Source organism: Anser brachyrhynchus, assembly GCF_964034855.1.
Source record: "Anser brachyrhynchus genome assembly, chromosome: Z".
Lineage (NCBI taxonomy): Eukaryota > Metazoa > Chordata > Aves > Anseriformes > Anatidae > Anser > Anser brachyrhynchus.
Window position 1 is genome coordinate 18163066 of NC_137697.1, and position 25908 is coordinate 18188973.

The 25908-nt window shown below is 39.1% G+C and overlaps 2 long non-coding RNA genes across 3 annotated transcripts in view; one reads left to right on the top strand and one right to left on the bottom strand.

Moving 5' to 3' along the window:
- LOC308185950 overlaps positions 1-25908 on the bottom strand; it is a 32975-nt gene that overhangs the window by 5989 nt on the left and 1078 nt on the right. Inside the window, exon 2 of the long non-coding RNA XR_013943841.1 lies at positions 3183-8644. This is a non-coding gene — a long non-coding RNA (uncharacterized lncRNA). The remainder of the gene's footprint in view (positions 1-3182; positions 8645-25908) is intronic.
- On the top strand, positions 5188-24738 carry LOC308185951. Of its 2 annotated transcripts, none has more exons than XR_013943842.1 (3): positions 5188-5209; positions 13397-13514; positions 21421-24738. It is a non-coding gene; the product is annotated as an uncharacterized lncRNA (long non-coding RNA). The 2 variants fall into 2 exon arrangements; XR_013943843.1 differs by lacking the exon at positions 5188-5209 and adding an exon at positions 12367-13281.

The following is a 25908-nucleotide window of genomic DNA, read 5'->3' on the forward strand; positions in this document are numbered from 1 at the left end:
GACAAATAAAAGCTGTTCTAGGAGATATGCTTTCACCAAACACAATGTATTAGACTTCATTCAGAGTAACTGGGAGAAATGGAATGGCTGGTGAAATAAAAATCAGATTGATCTCCTGGGCCTTTTTCTTAAAACTCTGCGATTCCATAAATCTTATTCTACTCAAAAAAAAGTTTGTTGGATGGATGTTTCCATAAGGCAGAGTTGTAAAAATACACAATGTAATTCACTGCTGAGGAGTTCCAGCCTTCTAAGCCATTTACAGAAAGCAAAGGCAAATGGACAATGTACTTTTAAATCGAGGGAAGAACTTTAAATAAGTAAATGTGAGACTTCACGGCTTTTGTAAGAAAACTGAGCAGATAAGTCATTTTCCACATGACAAAGGTTAAAACTATACTAAAATTTCTTGTTGAAGACAAGGTTTCACCATACTTGGAGATATTCAAAAGACGTGTAGATGTGCTTAGAGACGTGGTTTAGTGGTAGACTTGGCAGCGCTAGGTTAATGGTTGGATTTGATGATCTTAAAGGTATTTTCCAACCTAAATGAAAATGATTCTATGGTTCTAAAAAGGCAGTATTTTTCTCTTTAGAAGGTGGAAAAGTTATTGTTACAAACAGGATTTTTAACTGGGCAAAGTTTCTTAAAAGTTTCCTCGCCTGTTTCTTATGGAACTTAGTGAGCAAAGCAAGGATTTACCAAGTGTGAATCTGCATATAAGCAACAGCCATACATGAAGTTCTTTTGATTCACTGGTAAATCATCATCTTCTTTAGAATCACAGAATCATTTAGGTTGGGAAAGACCATTAGGGTCATCAATTCCAACCATCACCTAACACTACCAATTCCACCATTAAACCATGACCCTCAGTGCCACATCCACACATCTCTTACATATGCGTAGGGGTGGTGACTCCACTGCTTCCCTGGGTAGTCTGTTGCAATGCCTAACCACGCTTTCCATGAATAAATTCTTCCTGATATCCAGTCTAAACCTCCCCTGCCACAACAAGAGGCTGTTTCCTTGTGTCCTGTCTTTTGACACCTGAGAAAAGAAACTGATGCCCAGCTCCCCACAACTTTCTTTCAGGTAGCTGTAGAGAGCAATGAGGTCTTCCCTCAGCCTCCTTTACTCCAGACTAAACAAGCCCAGTTCCCTCAGCCATTCCTCATAAGTCTTATTTTCTGGGCCCTTCACCAGTTTTGTTGCTCTTCTCTGAACATGACAGCAACTCAGTCTCCTTCTTGTAGTGAGGGGCCCAAAACAGAACACAATATTTGAGGTGTGGTCTCACCAGGGCTGAGTACCGAGGGACAAATCACTTCCCTAGCCCTGCTGACCACACTATTTCTGATGCGGGCCAGGATGATATTGGCCTTCTTGACCAGCTGGGCACACTGATGTGTCATGTTTGTGTTTTCCTTCAGGTTGTTTTCTGTGTACATATTTACTCTACTGAAGAAATCAGACAGCACTCCTTAACCTGAAGGAGGAACTTCTGGTCTAGGATGGCTCTCAAGAACCAAACCACATTTTTTTTCAGTAACAGAGTACTCTGTAAAAGCATGGATGAAGTCTAAAGTGGCTGGTTTTCAACTCTCTCATTGTCTAGGGATGACACTGAGTTTGCAAGTCCTGATGGAAATTCATTTTGTTCATGACTTATAATTACACTTGGTTTTTTGTATGTAGTTTTATCAGTAATGTGTTTCTTTCTGTGTTTGAAAACTTTCTGTACATCTCTTGCAAACTGATACCTCAGTGTAAGCAACAGCACACCTTTGAATAATATATGATTCTTTTGATATGTCTTTAATACATGTAAAACAGCCTTCAGAATAGAGAGTAGTTTAAAGTAACACTTTTGTATTCACTTTCAATCCTATTGTCATTAGAGAACCTGAAACGTCTTAAATTGCAAGTCCAGGTTGAGCACAGAGGTTACAAGTTTCCCTGATGCCTTTTCATTAGTTCTGGCTGTGCCTTGTAGTTTAACAGTTGTGCCTGTGCAAAGCTTCTTCACCCATGTTGCAGCTATTTCCACCTTGAAATGTATTTTGTGTTTTTAAGTACTTTGTCCATTCCATGGACAGAAAAGGAGGGAATAAATCTAAATAACCTCGTGACTTTCTAACCTCGAGTACGAAGTATAACTCCTGTATGTGTAAGTTGTATTTATTAGCAGCATTTTATGGCTACATTGTTACATGTTAAAATACAAAGCCCAAGGTTAGTTATTTAAGAAAAGTTGATTTTCGAAGAAAGAGGAACTATTGAGCTCAACAAGAGAAGTTGTTTAGAAAGCTGGAAAATCAAGCTGTGGTAATTTGCCTGAGAAATTTTATATTTTTTTTCCTCCTCTTATTGAACTTTTTTTTTTGTCTTAAAGCATTTTCTAGAATGAAGAACAATATCCTTTTTTATATGTAAGAAAGAAGGTAAGTATTGTGGTGAGCATCAAACAACAAGTCTGTCAGATCTGAAAAAGTAACAAAGGATGCCTACCTCCGTATGCCATACTTACTGGGAATAATGACATTTCCATTTTCTATAGGGAAACCCTATTCAAGTGCTGCAAATGACTTAATTTGGAAAAACAGAGGAATAATGTTCAGCCAGGAAAGTGGAAGATGTTTTGTATGGGTGCAGGAGATAAGAATATGAGTAGGGAGAAATCTGTAACATGGTGATAAAACCTCTTTTCATTGAAAGAACTGTAAAGCTATAACTTTGACACAAGTCACTAATATAAATGCATCAGATATTGTATATTCAAAATTATGAAATTGAGTCAGCATTTAGTATCTATTAAATATACAGGCATATAAAATACTAGAGTAATTTTCATATGGGGTAAGTAGCAATATTTTTAGATTCTTTGGGGTTGACTAATAGAGTTTTGGTGACCAAAGAGGCCCAGAATGAATTGCTGTGAAAATAATTATTTTTGCACACTCTCTGCTTGATTGAACACACAACCCAACAAGTTTTCAAGTCCACCTTTACTTTGAGAGAGCTTGTGAAAATGCTTTGCTGATTAAAAGAGCCTTGATTTGTAAGCCTTGTAATTCATTGCTTTTGGCACTGAATTTTCTAATAACAAAGAGACTGATGAGCTTAGGTTATAAGAGTTGGGGTGCTTTATGCTGAACAATACGGAAGCTAATGCTATTACCTTCACGGATATTTGGTGCTGGTGCTGTTGCAGTTGCCTGTGAAAGAACAGAACATCAGTTTTGGAGAAAAAAATTGTCCCTGGCAGGGAAGAAAATAATATCTGGTTCAAATACATTTCACAAGGACACGATGATTAAGTTACACTAGGAAGCACAGGGCACAAAGTACATTTTGTTTTTAATTATACATGCACAGTCCATTGAGAACATAAAGGAAATAACAAGATACTATCTGGATTATTTTTTTTTCTACAACACTGATTTATGTGCAACAATTTACTGTAGCTTACAATCTACTGTTTGTGTCTTAGATTTAAGGTCTAGAAAAAATTGTTCAGTCAGTCCCCTCACAGTCTGTTCCCCCTGTGCTAGAATCGGGGGGCCCCCTCCCTCCCACCGCCTTATCTCTTGCCAGGAAGTGGGTTGCTGAGAGCAGACGAGGGACAAACTGCGCTTCTACAGTCCTGCCGGTTTATCTTGCTGTAGCCTGAGCTGGTTACTAGCTGTTGTTATAGTCTGCCCAACTTCAGCCCTGTGGCTGAGGCCCAAAGGCACCCTTGCTTGGGACAAAATGGCTTTATTTGCAGTTGAGTCTACTGTAGGAGCTGTGGGAGATTCAAGCCTTTCAAGGGATTTCGGAGGTCTTAAGCTAGATACCTGCAGCAAGTTTTACTGAACTGCATGTTCCTATAGGTATATAGTCCAGGTGAATGTAAGTGTATTTTCATGAGAATAAAAAAAAGGACATTTGAAAACAAAAAGACATTTGAAAACAAAAGTATCTGCCAAATTTCGAATTTTTGCTCTTAAGCATGGGTGCCAAATGTTTTTAATTATTGAAATACAAAATCAAGGATAAGGTATTATATACTTTAAACACAAAAAAATTATTCAGCTGAAGTTTTCCTCAACAAAGCAGACCAAGGAGTAGATTCAGCATGGAAACTTTCAGCTCAAACAGTTATAGTTTGACAAATTTAAAAGCAATTGAAAGCAGGCTATTATAATAGGAAGTGCTGGGCAACCTAAATTGCAGGCAGGTCTGCAGGCCCAACCTGTAATGTACCGCATGAGGAGAGTAACTTGTAAGGGTAAGATTATAATTTATAAAAGTAGGTGGAAAAAGAGTTTCTTGGTATAAATATTTATACCAATATTTATAATAAATATTATAATATACAATATAAATATTTATACATAGATATATAAATATTTAAATATTTTAATGTCAAAGCTCTGAATTTAAACAGATTTTTTTTTTTTACAACATCTATTTCATTAGATAGTTTTGTATCATTTAGATTTTGGTCAATGGTAAGACCTGCTGAAAAATTCCCTCAGACATCTAACTGAAATCTTACTGAAGAAAATTATTACTTTTTAATAAATTATATTACTACTGCAATGCTTACAGAAATATCCCTTTCCATAAAAAGTGGAGGTTTAATAGAACATTCAAATTTAGAGATTAATTTTACTGTGATATGCATAAGATATGTTTTCAGATGACTATTGTATGGAATTAATCATCAGCTGAGATTCATTGACATAGCTCTGCTACAAGTCAGTGGAGCTATGTTACATGAGCTGTCTAGTCAGCTTGGGTTAGCAGGATAAATGAACTGTGAGGATCATCAAATATTTAAATGTCTTCTAAGGTAACTCAGTGGTTAACTTTAAAAAGAGAAAATATAGTGTTTTCATATAATGGCCACATTTACCTTGTCCGTCACATTATCTAATTGATGCATATTAGGACTACCTCTGGTTTCTCAATTACACCTGAAATCTCACACTGTGTGAAGTGCTGTAAAACATAAACTTGAAAGACATACAGATACCCTTTCTCAGTTAGGGAAGCTGCCAAGGCAATTATTTTGAACAATTGTATGCTTACAGATTGATCGAGGTAACAACTGTCTCCCAGAAGCAAACCCACAACATAACACGACGAAGGCAGAGCTGGCAACTCTTGGTGAGAACAACTATTGACAGGGCTGCTGCTGCTGCAACAAAAATGTGCTAGGTATCCTTGTGGCTTCTCCTCTACACATAACACTTGCAGACCTGGGTAGAAGGATGTCGGGCTGACGGATGCAGATACAGATGTCTCCGACTAAGAAAGGAGTAATGCCATGGGCAGGAAAGCAGCTTACCAAATGACAACAGTGCGTACTTCATTGCAAGACGTGTTGAAACTAAAAGTAGAATGACACTTGACTGTGTAGTAATTATAGGAGTAAACAGGAAGGTGATTATAATCTTTAACTTCAGAGTTAATCCTTCATTGGTAATAAAATCTGATACCATGATGTTTAACTTTTGAAAGTGGAAACATGAAATGATATCAGCAGGACTATGAACTAGAGTAAATCAGATATTAGTGTGAAAAGTTAAGTTTGTGTGTGTTTATAAGCAGGATGTATAAGAGGATAAGGTTAAAAATGTTTATTGCTTTGGAAGGGTGGAGGTGGAGACAACTTTATTGGAAGGCTTGTTTTGTTTCCAGATATATAAGATCTTTAATTTTATTTATCCTGGTGTAATATGATATATCAGATAACCTTCTCCAGTTGTTCCAGGGACACTGAGTCATAACAGACCTGGGTTGTCCAGTGTGATTAAAGGAAGGCAAAAGTAGTTCCATTCCTGCTGCCAAAAGTCTTGCTAAGATTTTTTTGGTGGAGCTCGTGGTGCTGAACAAGAATGCCAAGTGGCATGCTGCAGGGAGGCAAGTACCCTCACTGAGATATTGGATGGAGTGGTTTCCCAGGCTGGTCACAGCAAGTTATAAATAAATTAATCCTGAAACCTGTGGTCTCTTCTTCTTTGGACTCCCTTAGTAAGTCTATAGCACTTTTGCATACAGTGCATTTGTCTGTTAGACATGCATATTTTAAATTTATTTTTCGTTTCTTCTGATTGCAGAAGCTAGAAAGTTGTACAGCTAAGTAAACCAAAACAAGGTCTTCATATGCTTCGCTCAGATATTAAATCTTGAATTTTCAAGTACACTTACATTATAGACCAAACTTCATGATTTAGTCATCTAGTTTTACATGATAAAGAGATATATATTTTAATGGTATCTTTTTAAAAATCAGACTTAGGTTAGCTTGTCATTTGGGACTGCACTTTAGTACCACCAGTGTAATTATCATATAGATTATTTACGCTCATTTCAGACAGCCTATGATTATTAATAGCTAAATTTATGTATTGCTATTGCATTAGTTATTTCAAAAGTATCACTGAAACTATGATTTTACAATGCTTCAAAAGTATGGAGATGTTAATAAGCACCAATTAGGAAGGGTTGCTATTTGCTGCTCACAATGTAAATATTTCTTCATGGTGCTGACATGTGAGTGTAAAAGATGAGTGTTCCGTTCAGCTCTTCAGTATGCACATGAAGATTTACCAGGAAGGTCTGAAAAAACAGCTCACTTTTTTAGCATAAGCAACAGCCTTTCATTCTGTCATGCTATATGCATGTATTTGTGATATGAATTGAGAAACAACCCTTGAAGAGCGTTTCTTGTAGGCTTGGCTGAACTGAACAATGCTTTGTTGGAGCTGGGGTGGGTGGAAGATGGAGGAGGAGGGCACAGAAAGGGGTACCAGAGGCATGATCCTGCTCCCATGTTAGTCAATGAGAATTTTACCACAGAAGTAGAAGCTGGGTAAGGCCTTTTTGTGTGAAAAGGTTCAGTCCTGGTAAGTTGCTTCTTATCATATAGTTAAGAAAGCAGCTCATAAAGATGCTGCATATCAGCAGAGATTTATAAATATAGGCTTTAATACACAAGCCAGACATACAGATCTGTAATTGTTTGCAAATCTGCATGAGAATAGTTTGAGTTGGGGAACTCTGACTTCTCATACCTCAGACACCTCTGTCTCGAGTCTAACTTCACACAGAGGCTTATTGTCCTGGACAGAGTATGCTGCTGCATTTTCCAGTGTCCTCAGCAGGATGTTTCATGGCCACTTGGGCAATGCTGCAGCACTGTGCCAGGGGGACAGTCCTGACACAGGCGAAGATCCCATAGGGAAAAGAAGAAAGGAGGTGGTCATGTAATTGAAGACTATATCGTCAAGGACATACACCAGTGGGTGTAATTATGGTTTAACGTAATTATGCACCTCCTAACCTTATGTACCTTAATTATAACACCTCCTAACTCTTTGAGTGCTTGCCTTGGAACTCAGTCTGGTGCAGCTCTGCTGGCCTACAAAACGCACCATGGCTGTATCAGCTGTGACCCTCTTATGCTTAAGACAGTTACACGGTTGACGCAAACATCAGTGGTTTTTTTTGTGTGTGTGTATATTTGTTTTTTGCATGTGTTTAACTTTTTTAAACCAGCTAGTGAAGAAATTTGGCAGTCAGCTTAGAAGGAAGTAAAGCCGTTGCTGGGAGCTTTGGCCATCTTTTTTTCCTGGGGAATGAGAGCTATTCAGGAGGGCTCAGGGTAGCAGCTACAGAGCCCAGGAATCTTGGAAGCTTCTCAGCACATTTGGAGCAGATAGCATCATTTTGGAAATTATCCAAACCAAGCGCAAGAGAAAAGCACAGTCCTCAGCTACATTACCTACTGCTGGAGTCGGGTGGTATGACCATTCCCTTCAGCACCCTGCTTGGATGGTCTCCACCATGCTTGCCCCTACCTACCTTTGTGGGAGAAAACCCTTGGCCTTCTCTGAAATGAGCTAGGAAAAATTGTGTGTGTCTCAAGTGTGCATGTGTCTCAAGGGCTCTCTACTGGAATGAAGCTGCCCAGCCAGTTACGTCTATGTCATCGTTGTGAAAGCAGGGAAGTATTCCACCCACTGCAATGTTTTGCTTTTAATGGGAGAACTTAGCCTAACCCTCACGTTCATTTGCAAGCACTTAAGAGCAGTAGACAGGGAGACAGACTATGACAAATGCATCTGGATGATATAATCTTCCAACAGTGTTTCTACAAAGAATAACAAAAACTATGAGTAAAATGAACCCTTTGGATTCCAGCATCTCTAAGAGAAATTCCTGCAATGAACAAGCAACAGAAGCAACTTTCTACCTCTCCCAGAACATTACTTGTCATCTTAAAGGGTCCTGAAAATCCAGGTACATGAGAAACAGCTGTGCAACAACGCAGCTTGAAGTGAAAAACAACAGTTAGGTAACAGAGTGAAAGAGCACCTAGTGCTGTTGAATCTTGCTACGTTTTGATGGGGGGTGGGAGGCACAAAGGAGCCTTATTTGCTCTGCTGTGCAGTGGTCAGGCTGTGTGAGAGCACTGAAGGAAGGAGAGGATCCAGAGGGAACAGGCAGGGACTGATGCTCTGGTGCATAGGACCTTTCACTTACACAGAGGACGTCCCCAAGGACACAGCATTGCTTCAGATGGGGCTCACTGGAGATCAGCTCTGCAGCCCAGCCCTGCCTATTTGCAGCTCACAGTCTCATGAGGCCCTGAAAGAATAATAAGAGATGAACAGAAGAAATTAATATCATTTTTATTATGTTTTGATATGTGTTTAGACTGTTAAAATCCACTAGTAAACCAAGAACACTGTTACAAAATTGTGGACGCTATCTTCCCCCAGATTTCTTCAGAAAATTCATCAGTTTCTTCCAAAAGTGCATCTTCTTTCTGCTAACCAACCATAGCAAAAACCTGTCAGGTTGTATCCGGCCAAATGTTAACGCTGTTGGAAGCAGGGATAATTATGCAATCACTTCACTGGCCTCTGAAGGTGAGTTTTGCATCCAACCTGAAGACACGCAGGCTATTGTGTTTCTAGCAAAGCGTGAAATTATGTATCAGAAATTAAAATTCCCTTCTAACTTCTCTGTCGGTAAAGGAGATGTTGCTGGGAAACGTGAGAGACCTTTGTTGGCTGTTGAAAAGCTGTAGAAGCTGGTGCAGATCACAGCACGCGAACGGGTGCACTTCCTGCTTGGGTGAGAGGTTCCTGGTGAGCGTGATGGCCGGGCAGCGCTGCTCGGGCGAGCATTTCATTGCTTGATGCATTTCGTTGAGACAATTGCAGCATCATAAGGAAAACGCTGGCACTTAAGATGTAAGAGCGTGGCCGCTGTGCAGCGTGTCTTTTCAGGTTTCTTCCTCTCGAGTGTCCTGAGACTTGTTGCCATAATGACTCCTCTCCCTTCCCCCTCTTCAGTTCCTTCTGCAAACTTTATTGAGCCATCACTGGGAGCTTCTCTTCACGTTAGTGCCCTTTCTTTCGACTCTGAATTAATTAAGGGTGAAACTGGAACAGTGACTCACAGCAAAAGAGAAGAGTTTCTTATTAGTAATAAGCAAAGAAGGCCACAAGAATCCGCTGTTTCACAGCTCCAACAATGCTCCCCTTTCTTGTGTCATTCCAACATTGATCATCTCCGCTGACTTCCCTCCAGACACTAATCGCTATACTGATGAGTCCGAATTGAACAGATTCACTAGCTGGGGGGGTTTGGGGGGAGCTAATCTCCTAAGAGGTTAAAATGCTAATTATATTGGTAATTACTTTAAAGCTCTTATCCTACTTTTGCCAATGTCCATTTCCATGGTAACAGGAGCAGGTACAGCAGCATTCAGCAGCTCGGAGCTCTTGGCTATGCCAGCGGTGGCTGAGGTTGGGAAGACATTATACAAACTGCACTTATGGATTTTACAAGACTCGAGATATTTCTTTGCCACAGAAGAAATGTGGCTACTAACTTTATATATATATATATATATAAAAAAAAATAAAATAAAGAGATTATCTCTTTGTGAGCTGTACAGGCTTTTCTAAAGCTTTGATTTTACCCTTAGGTGAGCTGGCAGGTCTTCTAAAGGCTGGGCTGCAGCCAGAGTCCTCAGGGGAAATTCTGTCTGACTCAGCAACTATTTTTTTTTTCTGCAGCCTCTTGGGCTGAGAACAACAGCTCTGCCACTTCCTGACGCTTGGGCCTTGTCTGCTAGGCAAATTTCAAAAAAGAAATTCCCACTAGTGCTTCAAGCGTGTCTGAAATTGTAAACAGACTGTATCTGGACTGTTCTGTCATTGACCTACTGTCAGTGTTAAACTTATTTCAGCCACCATCAGCTGCAGCAAATTCCTAGGTATTTAAGCTTTTAGTGTGCAGATGTGTTTTTTTTTCCCCCCACATATTGTAAATACAAATTGTTTATGTTTTCTTTATGAAACTGACATGACTTCAGATTGTGGAGACTCATTATTCATGTGCCAGGCAGAACCAGAGCTCTCCCTGACGTTTCTGTGCACTGCAATGGAACTTCTGATCTGATTTTAGTCATAAGCAAGAGAAAATCATAAGGTATTCTACTTTCTGCCTGGGTGAGCTTCAGAGCTCAAAACAAGCTCCAACAAGAGCACACCAACAATGTGAGCAAAAAGTTTTGGCTTTGCAAACAAGTACCTTTATAGGGTGTGTTAAAAATACGGTATCATAATGAAATAAGGATCACAAGGATTCTGCAACACTGATTCCTTTTCCATTTTTCTAGAAATATTAACATCTAGAAATATTTTTTTTCCCTGTGATTAGCACTGGTACACTTTTAAAAGAAAGTTATTTGCTACTTATTACATTTCTTTTTGTTTGATCTAAATTAAGCTTATTCAGTTGTGCAATTGATATTAAATTTCACTCTTAAGCAAGTCTGCTATGCACAGTAAGATGATATCTATCCTGTTTATTCAAAAGAAGTAAATAAGAACAATAGATGAATCACAGATAAAAAAAAAAAAAAAAACAACAGAAAAAAAAAAGAAAAAAAAGAAAAAGGGTGTATGAGAATTTAAGGAGGAACTGGATGGTCATCAGCTTTTAAAATCAGGCACTTATGTCAGAATGTAGGACCTTAAATATTTGCATTCATTATATTTATTTCCTTTTAGTCTTGGCTTTACTTTAATGACACAGCATCACTTTTGTAACTCTACATATCTAAAATTAATTGTAGTTAATGTATGGGTGTGTTTTATCTTTCCTAATTTCAGGAATAAAAAAAAAAAAGAAAAAAGATTGATTTAAATTCAGAGGACTTTTCCAAGCTAAGAATTATGTCAAGACTGTGAGTTATGATGTCCTCTGCCCAGCAAAATCCTTAGCATACTAGCAAGGGATAAAGCTCAAGTGATGGGTCGTGAGAAAAAACAGGAACCTTGGGCTGTCTAGCAAATGTGGGGACAGGAGAAGGAGGAAGAATTGTGGATAAAAGCCTTCATGCAGGGCTCTTCCTATTTTACTGACAAGTTACATAGTTACTAACCACAGCTAGTCCCTGTATGGGAAAGGGAAAGACACACTCTTGTTTGCAGGATGTTATGCTATAGAGCCAGCCTGCTTTCCTTGGCTCCTTCCTCTCAGTGAAACAAACCATGTTATTGAGCATCAAAGTTTGATAGCCTGTGTACATGGAGGCAACAGTATTAGGCTAAGACATCTTGTGCCATCCTCTTGTCCTCGTTTGGCTTCTTGTTATTTTGCTAAATCCCTTACACACAGAGTTAGAGGCTACTCCTGTGCTTTCTGTGTGGTTGCACATTAGCTGCAGACTGCTTTGTCAGGCAGGGCATGTCTGTCTGACAAACGCTCCAGCTCTGTAGGAGTTCAGCTACAGCAGAGGAGGTTTCTCCCTTGGTTGTTTTGGCCATAATGCTTTACAGAGTTGTTTCTTTTTCCTTTTTTCCTGGGAAACAAAACATGGGAAAACTGATTCTTTATAAATCTCCACAACTGCAAAGACAAAAGTCTACTCTGCATCCGAGCAGGCCAGCTGCAGATCCTGATGCTCCATCTCCCAAAAACTCAGAAAGCTCTCTGCAGTTGGAAAACAAGCAGGGTAAATGAGAGCGCATGATGTTATTTTACATCCTCACAGATGGCTGTCATCCAATTTTCCCTCACAGAGAAATTTAGCAGAGCTTTCGGACCCAGTGTCTCGGGTAAACCAGGGATAGCATACTTAAAAATATCTACATAAAGAAATAGCAGAGTTAAGGATGTTTACCTTAATTGGGTTACACAGAAAACAAAAATGATCTGAAAATGAAATCTGAAAGAAAAGCTTTTCTGACTATATAATAATATATAAATATGAGTATAATATATAAGGCTATATAATAAATATAAATAATATATTCTGCTATTCTTCAGTTGTCTTCTATGGAGAAGGAAAACAATTACAGTCTGGAGACACAGTGTCTAACAAAACAAGCTTGCATACAGTTGGGTTGGAGAAATGGATGACTGGTCTGGTTTGACTGACACCTGAAACTTTTGTGCAGAGTATTTGTTAATTTGACAGACTCGACTCTAAGTCTTTGTGTTCAAAAGCAGAACTCTTACTTAGAAGTAGGGGAGGCTGATGGAAAGTGGTGGTAACACAGGATGGAGTGGAGAGAGAAGAGCATGAAAAGCAAACAAAGATGTGCTTTAGTGAGGTGGAAAAGCTTATGGGCCAGGGGGATGGGAGAAGGTAAGACCTCTTCTTAGCACGTGACGCTGAGTTCAGCACTTCAGAGAACAATTTCCTTACACTGGCACTCATGTGTAAGTTCCCTTCACAGACACACACCAATAAATGCTATCTAGACCGATCACAAATGAGTGAGATCCTGCTCTGCCCACACTGCAGCTGGTACCCCAGTGAAACGTGATTCCCCTGTTTGTATTTGCATTCATTTGTACCTCCAGTAATGAGGCCCTGGAGCTGTTGTGTGCTGTTGACAAAACCTGAGCTGCTTCTGTCCATGAGTTCATTCTCACAGAATCCTTTTTCTTCCCTTCTTGCCTCCTTGGATGCATGGCATTTTGTACCTTTTAGAGGAAGCTGTGCAACCACCTGTTCTTATTGGCATGCTGAACTGGCAAAATATTTCTTTCTCATAGGCCTGTAGCTGCTTTACAGGGAAGAAAACAGCAAAACACAGCCGTGTTGTGCCCTTACCTACCCCTGAGCAATGAACTGCATCATTAAAGGCTTTTGGAAGGCAGGTGGCATGCCAAAGTCCATGCAAGGGCTGTGCCAGGCTGGATAGTTTTGAATGGCCAAAGAAAGAGTGTGTGATCCTATTTTTGCAGTTCTGCCAGTAAGCTATTACCATAATGTTTAGATGTCACGAGCCTGCAAGTGTGGAAACATATCCGGTTTATCAAGCTGAACTGCCTTTTTGTTTGATTTATCTCTTCTCGTTTCCCTGCTAGGTGTATGCAGTTTGTGGTTTGCCCGTGGCCTTCGGAAGGGAGGAGGGGAGCAGCACAGCAATGTTGCTATCAGCCAGCAACTCTGGAGGACTCGTTCATCACGTTCCTCGGACCAAAGGTACTACTATTTCTGTCCCCCGAGGCCAGCCACACTCTGCTGGTCACACCGCAGAGGCCACCAGGCAGCACCACCAGCAGAAGCGATGCTTGGACTGGGCTTGCTGCTGCAGCCTGACGCTGCGCTGGGTAACCAAGCGGCTTCTGTCAGCTACGTTTCCTGCAGGGTTTCGTCAGGTGTTGGCACAAGACCAAGGAGAGTTCAACGACTTTGACAGGTTCCTCTTACGCTACAGTATCTATTATTTGTATTACAATGGCGTAGGGAGTGCTGCTGCACTACAAATACCGAATAAGGGAGGTTCCCTGCCCCAGATTAGGTAGGACCCAAAGCTGGAGGGATTTAGTCTGTGGCAGACGGGGATGCAGAGTTCAGAGCTGCTGAACCCTAGGTCAGTGAATTAACAAGATTATCCTTTCACTCTGAGAACAAGATTGAGAGAGATTTTAGTAACATCAGCCCCCTCCCCTCCAACTAAATTACACTGAATTGCCTGGAACTGTAAAACATTTGGATTTCATTCTGCACATACATTTATTCAAAAAAAACCAACAAAACACCTCTGACGGCAAAATGTAAAAACACCTCTGGAAATGCCACCTTGTTTGTACAGATACAGCCATGTGTCATTTGTGAGGCTGAAGGTCATACTACTGACTCGTCTTTTATTTTTAATAGCTTCCGTGACATTATGAATACTTTCATAATTAGAATAACTTGTTCCGTGAAGGAGCAGGTGTCCTGGTACTTAAACACACACTCCTGCCCTCGTGAATTCTTCTGCTTAATGGCATCAGCAACAGCAGTTTGTCCTGATCAACAGCTCTGTTTTTGTTCTAGACACCGCTGAGAGCCAGAACAGGTGTATTTTCCTTAAGCAATGGTTTTACTCAGATGGGTTTCTTACAAAGGGCTGGGTGCAGGCAGCGCTGCAGAGCAGTTGCTGGCATTGGGCACTGATGCTAGTCTCAGGATTTCTATTATAAACTTCCCTGACGTTTACGACCTGTCTATGTGAAGGATTGCTTTACACACAAGCAGTACTTGATGAAGGCGAGCCAAAATAATGAATTGTCTTGGGGAAAGAAAAGGTCACAGACAAACGCTATGCTTAAAATATATCTTTGGCAAAGAAGACCAGAACCCAACAGTCTTTAGCTGATCTCCCACAGAAAAACAGCCACAAGCTTTCACTAGATTCTCTTACAGTAGAGGTGGTCCCCCTACTCCTTCCTGTCACCACCATTCCCAAGAGACCCATTTCTTTCTTCTGTACAATATTCTCACATATACCTGCATCTTCTATATTTTTTTGGGTCTGCTGAGGATGGAGCAACAGAGTGGCCCCTCAAAGACCAGGTTCTGGCTGGTCACAGTGCATGTTTGTCTTTGAGTGGGTGGCTCCTTCCTTCCCATACAGACAGAGCTGCCAGGGCTAACAAATCCCCACATTGTTCCCCTTGCGGCCCCAGAACATGGTGTGTGGGTACCTGTAACTTCATATGACAGCGTGCTTTTCTGGTTGCCTGGCCTGAAGGTGGGGACACATCCTGCCATGGCTACTTCCATACCCTTGGTGGGACCAAAAGTAATCGTCCCCTATCGGTGTGCCTGGATGTGTGCTCAGCATGAGGTGGGGACTACGAGAGGTTTGGTCATGTCAGATTTAAATCCAGTACGTGCCATGACAGCAGCTTTGTCCATGTGTCCCTCTAGTGTCTCCTTAAAAGCCCCTGTGGGCCTGACGTGGTCTCAGAGTGCCTCGTCTCAGCTCTAGACACCAGTTTTTGAGTACATCAGCGGCTGTGTCCAGAAGCTGCCAGGATTGCATAGCACAGCCCTGAGGAGAGAGGGGAGAAAAAAATGACCTAATCGCAATGGGTTTGCTTGAAACTTGCATGTTAAGAATATGAGCTGTAGAAAAAATGTCTTCAACATGTTTGTCGGACTGGATCTGCACCCCCATCAGTATTTGTCACACTGAAGAACATCCATGCTATCCAGTAAAATTAAGTAGTGAGAATAATCTGTCCTACCTCAGCTCTGTACTGCATTGCTGGATCATTTAGCTTATTAGCATGACTTGCATTTAAAGCAAAACTCAGGCAATGAGGATGAGGGAACACAGAGCTGTACTGATGATTAGTGGCCGTCTCCCAGTGTTAACATCTTTCCAGTGTAAGGAACTTCCACTTTCCCTTGGATTTCAAAATCCATTTTTAGTTGCTTGATCTCACACTTAGAGTGTATTATTCCATTATTTTTTCCCTGGTGTTTATAATTTGTCTACATGAAATTCTCTGTAGGTCAAAATCAGGAATATACAACATCTAGACCACCTTCGAAATGCACTTTCTCCCAGAAAAGATTTGACAGATTTGCGGATTATCCTACCTCAGCACATGGCTCTGTACCTCGCAGGACAGGGCTCTGGCGGAGGGGCTGTCAAGCACCAGCACTGCCCTCGGGCTGCTTCATGCCAGTCCCTGCCTGCTGGCTAAGGACAGGGGCAGGTGTCCCTGGTCTGCCGTGCTGCTGCCCAGGCCTTGGTCAGGGTTGGGGTGAAACCTTGCGGCCTGTGCTGGGAGTGGGCAGAAGATGGGCCTGGTGGTCCCGGCCCTGTGATGGTGGAGGCCTTGGGTGCTGCAACACCCCGGCGACACTCACGTCTGCCCCTAGGCCCAGAACCGAGAGGCTGCCCTGGCTGTTGCAACGCCTTTTGTATAAACCCTGCCTGTGCTGGGGGTTGGAAAAGCTCCCCCTTCTTTTCACAGGGAGTTTTAGCTTTGAAAAGTGTGAGTCGGCAGAGAATAAAGTATGCAGATCCTGCTACTGTAGCCAAGATTTCTGATGCCAGCTTTTCTGATAAAGCATATATACCTTTAAAGTCTTGCCTCATTATGCTCGTTATAGAACTATTTGCATGGGGAGACTTTGATTCTGCATGACTGGATAAACTGTTGGCACAAAATTTCTTTTCTTCTTTTCCAAACCATTGTTATAAATGGTATTAGCACTGAATCTTAAATTACCCTGCATATTTGTCTGACAATTCTGTATTGTGTTCTGGACTAAACATGCCTTACTGCCAGACTTTTTTGTTTGTTTGTTTTCAGTCCACTTGTTAAATTCTCTCTGCTTGGAAAATTACACATGAAAAATGGGGAGAAAAGCCTTAGTTATTTTAAATATATAAGTCATTTAAAAATGGAAGATTTTTAGAACACGTGCCAGAACCAAAGTTCAGTGGGAATGCTGTTATTCATATCTATTGGATTAAAAGAAGTTAAAATATGTTTCTGAAATTCTCTAGCACATGGATATACAGAAAAGAATTATTTCAATAAATTCCTACAATGAGAATGTTTAATAACTGAAGGTGGCAAACAACAGGTAGGAGGCAGAGCACTAAAAATATGTGTTTACCGGTTTGATTATGGAAAAATCGCATACTCTTGAGTATTTTAGGAAAACAAAACATCAACGTGCTCAGGAGTTTCATTAGCTACTTCAGTTCAGCCCATTTTACTTATGTGCAGACTGTTCTGCTTATATGATTGGTTGTTTGCTTATTTATTGCTCACTTCTAGCACACACTTCCCTTAAGGTCTTTTTCTCCTCAAAACCAACAAAATACACCAGTGACATTAATGATGTTTCAAAGATCAAAGAAGACCCAGGACTGGGATGAAGGGGAATTTTAAGCATACTAAAAATTAATCTGAGGTTTTGATTGATTTACAGTATGAGTAGTTGCACAAAGCTGTATCCATGTCTGACACGGATAGAACATGGTCAGTGATCCTGGGTGTTTATCCATGCCGTTTGCTTAGCTTCTAAGACCTTTGCAAAACTCTGCTGTTTGCTCCTGGAGGCCAAGTCTAGCATCACTGATATAGGTAATGGTGGAAACTATACAGTAATACGCAGCAGTTAATAAAGCAGAAAAACAGATTTGGAAAAAAATGCAAAAAAAAATCTCACTGCACAAAGACAAAGGAGCAATAAACATAATGGTGACCTATCTACCTTCGTGCTCCAATCCCTCCTGAACCGAAGTCTAAACGTAGTAGTAAAGCATTAATAGATATTTTTTCTCAAGCCAATAAATGTTAAAATGTATTTGCAAGTGAACTTTTAGTATTTCAGTGGAGCTGAATGATTGAGAAAAATATTCTAGTGTCTCAATTAAATCTGCGGTAATGCTGCAGCGTAACAATGCTATTCCTTACAATATTTGTCACAGGTGATACATGGAATGACTGCTGTATAGATTTAAGGTTTGGAACAGGACTCTGCCTGTTTATCGTAATGTTAAACCTGCCTTCCTGTGTCCTAAACACTTTTTTATGAATAACCTATGAAATCAGATTTCTTGCAATTACACACAAATTTAAGTGTATATTCTGCTTTCTTTCTTCTGATGATCAAAAGAGGAATTCCTGTTCTTGCCACGTTACCTAAGTTGCATTAACATACATGCCACAAGCCTGTATTTTAGCCACCATGAAGGACTTATTGATGATTATTGGTGATAAAATGTTGTTCAAATGCTATATGCATCTAGAAAAAAATCTTTTACTGGAGAAAATAGTGCTGGGGCTTGGGTAACAAGACAAACAAATAGAATGGAATTAATGAATTGCTTCTGGCTCTTTTCAACATATCATGTAGCACCCTAACTTCTGAATGACTACCTGGCATTTTACAGTCAAAATGCACCACACAAATGAACTCTAAGCAAATGCAATTATACTTGCACTGCATTATCCTTAGCGTCATTGCACTAAAAAAGCACATTCCTTCTCCATCCTAGCCTAAAGAAAATCAGCTTGTTAAAATCTAAATATCCATTTTCAGTAACAGACCTAAATGAGTCTACCTTTTGCCAACTAGTAATAGGGTTTAGAGATTCATATTATTTATTGCATAGATGCTTATTACTATAATTTTTTAATTTAATTTGAGATCTATGTCAGCAGGAAATTCTCAGCACTAATGGGTTCTCTCAGAATCTCAAGAGCATGGTTTAAATGAGAAAATCCAGCATACCTTTTTTGAAACAAAATCTTAAATTCTGGGAAACGTAAGATAAAACTTTTAAAATCTCATATTTGTTATGAAAAGTTAAGCTAACAATAGTAAAGTCATAATTGTTTGGGGTTTTCTGGATGAACACTAATGTAATATGCATAATAGTGAACTTTTTCATAACTGATAACATTTTTAACTGGAATTTTGGAAATAAGAGAATCTTCTGATGATTTTACTTTGTTCAGAGAGTAGGCTAGTCTGTCACCTTTTCCATATGAAGTTATCTGAGTTGGAGGGATGGTTGTTTTTAATGAGATCTGGCTGCCATTTTTAGAGCTTCTTTTGAGAACATTTTTTTAGAGAAATAAATGTGGACATACAATAAAAGTTCATCTTTGACCTTTGTTCTAGTATGTTCACCAGATATGGTAGTTTTTAAACTTCTGCATTTGCTCCTTTTCCCTACACCATCAATCTGCTGCAAGGCAGTAACTGTTTTCTATAAGCACATGACACATGCAAAACTTTCTCTTTCTCTTTCTGTAAAATAATAATGTATGCTGGAAATAAACAGCAGATTGAATTCACACGGCCACAGAGCCTTAGAAACTCAATGTTTTTACTTAAGACAGTTTTCTGTATTGTATAAAATACACAGATACAATGATTTTTTTTTTATTTTTTTTTTACCGTGGTATGTCCCACATGAAAAATAACGGTGGTATGTTATAGGAAAATTGAAAGGGACAGACAGACTATATTTGTGTGATTAAATCAAGCTAATTTTTTCACTGCTGTGTTTACTTTGTTCTTTTGTAACTGAAATCTGACATCTATGCAAAAATGCCAGTGTCAGGGAGGGAAACAGGAAAGGATTTCTGTGTATTATTCCCCCAAAGCACTAGGAATTCATTTTAATTTAGGTTTATATGACGTAAATTTCTACCAATGGAAATGGAAATTTATATAAAACAAATATGGACTGTTTCAGGTTGTTTTATAACTGCACTGTGACTTGTCAACTTTTAATATTTTGATCAGCAAAGTTCAGCAAGCAGTAGTAGTATATCACAGACTAAGCATAGACGATGGATTTTACAATGGTATGTAGCATTAGCGGCCTCTTTCAAAAAGATACTTCTCTTTAAAAAAGGTTTAACACTGTCAGTTTCAATATTTATGAAAATGTTCCATAAAAAATGAACAAACTGGGTTTGCCAAAATTTCAAACATAAAGGAATATTTCCACTCTTTTTTAGACTTCTTTAAACACAACCAATTAATTAAAAAAAAAAAAGACAGCAAAGCTCACATGAACTGAGTCATTTTTTAATTATTCAGTAGTTAAGTAATGCCAAATGCAAAAGGTGTGCAAACCATAAAAAAATACATGTATCTCTATATATTTACAGTTTAGTACTTCAGTCCCTTACAAGGCTGCAAGTTACATAGAGAAATAAGATTGTGTGCCAAATGATTCATCTGATTGCCTCAGCTTTACACTTTCAGCAAACAGAAATTATACTTAACACCTGGCTAATTAATTTCAAGCATGAGAGAACAACTGAAATATATTCCAGTTTAATTCTTTAAACTGGGCACTTGATTATGAAAGCAATAGTATATGAGTATATCTTACTTATCTTTAAGTAAAGTATCATTAACTTAGGTAGGTTGTGTTTGCTGCACTACGGCACTGGACAATTGGCTCTCCCTGCAGCTGTGATGAGAATTATTAAGTGGGATAAATTAGCAGACTTCTAGGACTTTCATTGCGACTGTCCCTTCTATGAATAAGAAATCCAGCCCACATCAGAAGAAGTATTTAGGAATTTTACTTCCCCTAGAACAAGCGGAATGAAACGCCAAAATACTTTTATTGGACTTAGGTCCCAGCCTTTTATTCACAAGTCTCTAATACATTTTCAGCCTTTAATCCTCAAGTGGCTGTAAACAACCTCAAGGCTCTGACAGAGCAATGTCAGGCCAAAAATGGGGAAGTACTGAAATCTCATTTCAATCTTCTGCCAGAAGTCCAAAGACTTGATTTTATGTATGCATTTATTTCATTAAGTGGAGTAGGATATTTGCATAGGTCTGGGGTTTTCTTTTTGGAGTGATGTGCTAGTTATTACCTCTCCATCTCTTCTGTTCTCTCCTTACTTTTCCCTTCTCTCTGTTCCTTCATTTCGTAAACTCCCTCTCCTTTGTGGTCTTCCTCATACACAGACTTAATGACTTTTCCCTTCTCCCTCTCCTTTATTTATCTTTACCTCCTTTTCCATCAGACCAGCACTTCTGCTCTTCAATAATGTCATAAGAGGAAAACATTAATCTACCTTGAAAAGGGAGCCAGACTACTTGATGAAGGGGTTGCATGACTGCTGCCATTACAGCCAGAAAGTGGACATGGCAGCTTTCTGCCTAGCGTGGAGTTCACCTTAATTGCATTTCCTGGCTTACGCTGCTGAATGATTTTGCAGAGTGCCTGTACGTTCACAGTCCCTGTGCTACAATATTAGTTCACCTCCTTTCATTTCCTTTTTCAACTGCTCCTTTGTTCTCCCAAGACTTCAAGAAGACCACTGGATGTCCTTTTGCTCCATTTGATATTTATTTTCACTTATCTCCTTCATCTCTTCCCAGCCATACATCAAACATACTAACTGTTCACATCCATTTCCTCTGCAGCCACTAACAGGTTTTACTTCCTAAGAATTACTTCTCAATGTCAGCAGCTCCTCCCTACCTTGTAGCCTTCTTAACTGACTTTTTACTTACATTTCTTTCCTAAGGAATCACTCCCACAATGTTCGGAGTGCTGATCCCTCCTTTACAAGAGAACTAACATCTGCTTTTTCTTCTTTTCCAGAAGCCTGCATATACAGACAGCATGACTGGAATTTGCTAGTCCTTTTATCTACGTCATACATAAGAAAGTAAAACAACTGCTGGGGCATCTGCATGATATTTGGATGTGGTAGAACTGGCCTTTTATCCCACTCATTCCACCACGGTCTGCCTGGACTTACTTTCCTTTTCCCAAGGCAGCATCCTTCACCCGAGATCAATGCACCTCTGTTTATCACTCTATTCTTCATCTTTCAAAGGCCGGTCCTTCTCTTAAGGTCAGTAGATAAACTACTTCATTCAGCTCCAAGAGGAGAGGAAGGTCTTCAGTATTCAGTAGTGGTTAAACACTCCCCTTTTAATTGCAGTCCCATAAATAGGAGACAATGCAACACTGCACTCCAGATGATTTCCTTCTTCATGCAAACATTATGGGAAAACAGAATTCACAGGAAAAGAATGGTTTGCATATTTTTTGGGGGGGAGGTATTGTGACAGAAAGGGTGGTAAGAAGCCTCAGATGATTGTTTGCTTTCTGAAACTAATACATCCAACAGTCTTTCATCTTTAAAACACCCCATCTGTCCTTACTAATTTTTGTAGCATCATGCTGATGATTGTAATCCATCAAATGGAAATGCTTTCAATATTGAATAGTGAGTGACAATGAGGATGTTTCCTGTACACGATGGAACAGAAGCAGACTAACCTCTGGAAGCGTGGTCGCATATAGCTGGGAAGGCATAGATTTCCATGTTGGTATGAGGGACCAGAGAGATGTAAAACAGTAGTTCTGGCATTTTAAATTCCACTTTTATTCCCTAAAGAAAAGCTTCAAGTTTCCAGTGAAGCTTGGTTATTCAAAATCACAGTAGCTAACAGGGGCTTGTGCTTCTTATTTAAGCATTACTAAATTCCCATAATTTCCCTGTGTTTCCTAAACAATTTACATGCTGCTAAAGTGCTGTTGGCTTTGCAGGAAAAACACCTAAGACCACCTCAGAAAGTTAACAGAAAAGCTGTTTTTAGTTACAACTTACCTTCCTGACTCTGATGAGGTATTCACAGCTTGGGAAGGGTGGGAAGGCACCATGTGAAGGTTAGCAAAACATTACGTGTCCCATTTCATGAGCTTCAAATAAGTATACAGGCTTTATGTTATTTCAACAGCTTGAGTGCACAGGAACTGGATCACATGAAATTAAGTTGTTTCAGTGTATGTAGATTTAATGTACTTTTCTGACTCAGTGTAAACAAGCCCTTAGGTCACAAATCTAGAGTGTGGTGCACACCTCTGTTTAAGTTAACAGTCACACTGAAGGCAACAAGCTTATTCACGTGAAAAATAATGCCCCTGTATTTGGAAAAGTAGATCCTTATATTTTAAATCTCCCTGGAAGTATCATGCCTGTTAAATTACCTAACTTTCTGGGATATCACTCATGTTTTGCAAAGTTACGTGTGACTAAAAGAGGGTAGGTTTAGGTTAGGTATTAGGAGGAAATTCTTCACTCAGAGGGTGGTGAGGCACTGGCACAGGCTGCCCAGAGAAGCTGTGGATGCCCCATCCCTGGAAGTGCTCAAGGCCAGGCTGGATGGGGCTTTGGGCAACCTGGTCTGGTGGGAGGTGTCCCTGCCCATGGCAGGGGGTTGGAATTGGGTGGTCTTTAAGGTCCCTTCCAACCTGAGCCATTCTGTGATTCTATGATTCCTATACCTTTCATGCCCATACATTTTTATTGACAATTATTTGCCCTGAAACTAAAGAATAATTAACCTTATACTACAGCGGTTTTACATTAGAAGGGCAAATGCTTATCACTTAAATATTTGTGCATATATATGCCATATTGGTGTACATGATTTATATACACACATATCTCATCTAGCATTTTTCAGATTTAGGCTATAGCAGATTTATGATACATATATATATATGCAGAAATCTACTTATTAATAATTGTATTGAAACATAAATACACAGCCAAACTGCAGGCAAATTACCTATATAGTAAGTATAGATGTGTCATGGAAAAGAACACAACCATATCCTGGAAATTTCCTATTTTTTTTTTCAGAGTTAGCAGGAGAAAACGTCTATGAAAATGTCTCCCTCATACCAATATGCCAATTTGTTCATGAACTACTAATGGGAAGGTGTTTGAGATAGCTGTGCCACCAAACTTAATCTGTCCCTAAAATACACACATCTTTATCACCTGAATTTCTCCACAGATTTCTGCTGCAAATTCAGTATTTAATACTCGTCCTGTACTAGCATATGAACGTCATCTTTCTAGATAACATGGCTGACGAAAAAAATGACAGTACAAATTACCCTGTATAGGAAACCACAAATCAACACACTCTTCACAAAATCAGCCACCATGCAAAACACAGTAGAAAAAAGTCTTTTAAAAATGCTCTGCAAGGCACAGGCTATGCTTTTGAATTAGACAACAGAATACCATCTATGAACCTAACAATGCAAAAAGGAAACCCTAACTGACAGCATGTTCCTGCCTATTACATATGTTTTGATGCCGGTATGTGTATAGAAAATTGTTAAATAATTACAGCACCTACTAACAAACGTCCTTGAAGAATTCTTCCTGGAGCCCTTTTCCACCTCCCTTTTCAAACAATACTTCCACTGTTAAACTCCTAATCCAAAGCAAATTTCCCCTCTACTAACAAGCACCCATCAGAACCAAATCTTGCCAGCACAGCAAATGCAAAACTCATGAATACCAACATATTTAACATAATTGATGCCAGTACCCAAAAGAATTTCCATTGGTCTTGTTTATCCCCTTTTTAAAACGTGCTATATTACATCAAGCACATCAAATACCCTCATGAGAATTATGTGTATGAAACTAATTGACCATTATTTGTTACAATGAACTCAGAGAGATAACTGATTAAAGACAAAACACAGCAAATGATACGAGAATATTTTTTAAATAAAAAATAAATTCCATCCCTTGCACAGTCCAGATCCTCACAGGGGACCTACAAATCATTTTCAAAAAATGATCCTGGGAACTAAATTCTTAACAATGGATAAACAAATTGTGGACTCAGTAGTGACATTGTCTCTAAAGCTTACCATTTTCTTGCTGATTCATCCCTGTACATTCATGTTAGCAACTGTTCTCTCTCCCATGGTTTAATTGAGTAAAATGTTTTATTATACTATGAACAATCACATCTAACTTGTATTTTGTTTGGATTTTGCTACTTGTCAGATCTAATTAATGGATGTCAGTCAAGTCCACAAGCTTGTTTGTTTTCTCCAGTTCTATCAGTTCTTCTAATTAAAGATTATTACCTTGTCTACGAAATTTGCCTCACTTGTACTATAGCAAAATAGCGACAGCATCACAACTGCCCTCTCAAAATACACAAAAGTTAGATAAACTTTTAATTTTAATTTTAATTTTAATAAAGTTTAATTTCAGGTAAAGACAAACAACTATAAAAAGGTTGGAAAGCAGTGCCCTAAGGGCTTCATTGCAACAGCTATAGTTTACACTGAATGTTTTTCCATGAATCGAAAGGTTTCTGTGACACCTGCATAAGGATTTAAATGGATTTGTCTCGCCAATGATAACATATGTCTATTTTTTTTTCCTCAATTAAATTTGTTTTTCTGTGCAAATTCAAGGGGGCATCTTCTCACCAAAGCTGTGGGTTTAATCTCAATGCACACTGTCTAATTACAACACTATGAAAAACGGTCATGAAAATACGTTGAGTTGCTGCTGTCACGATGCTCAAATGTAATCTCTACTATTTGCTAATAGCGTGGATAATCAATCTATGCACTTTCTCAACCTTTGTTCAACAAAGCACGATATTTTAAAGATATTATTTATAGAGATCATATTAAAGAGTAATTACAGCTCTAGGCTAAAGTGCTCTTCTCAAAGCACTTGGTAAAGCCACTTTCTCTGTTGAGAGCTTTTGCTTGTTTGCAGGCATGGAAATGAGTTAACACACAACTTTTTCACCTTTGTGGCCTGGAAAGTCAGTATTTTTGTTAGTGATGTAGCATATTAGTCATATCTGCCAGGTAAGACTTGTATTAAAATTTCCTTTTGATGAAGGAAAGTAGAAGATGAAACCTGTGAATTAAAACACTTAAAATGTTACTTTAGTTTTATTGTTTGCAAATATCATGCCTTAGAACTCAGGACTGATATAACTGAAAAAAAATGTTTATTTTAGATTCAAAAAAACTGCTCTAAAACCATTCTTCCCATACAAAAATGAAAAAGTCTGTAATTGTTTTCAGTTATGCTAGTCAAACAAAGACAATGTTTTATATTTTGTTTGCTTGAAGGAGAAGGAATACAATACTGAAAAGAGGACATTTCTTAGCACTTAGAACTATGCCATTTGTATTTTTCAGGTGGAGAGTAGAAAGGGAAAAAACTGAAGAAAGTGATTTGAAGAGTTTGTAAGGCAGTGAGGTGGGGAAAACAAACTGACTCCTGATTGCAGT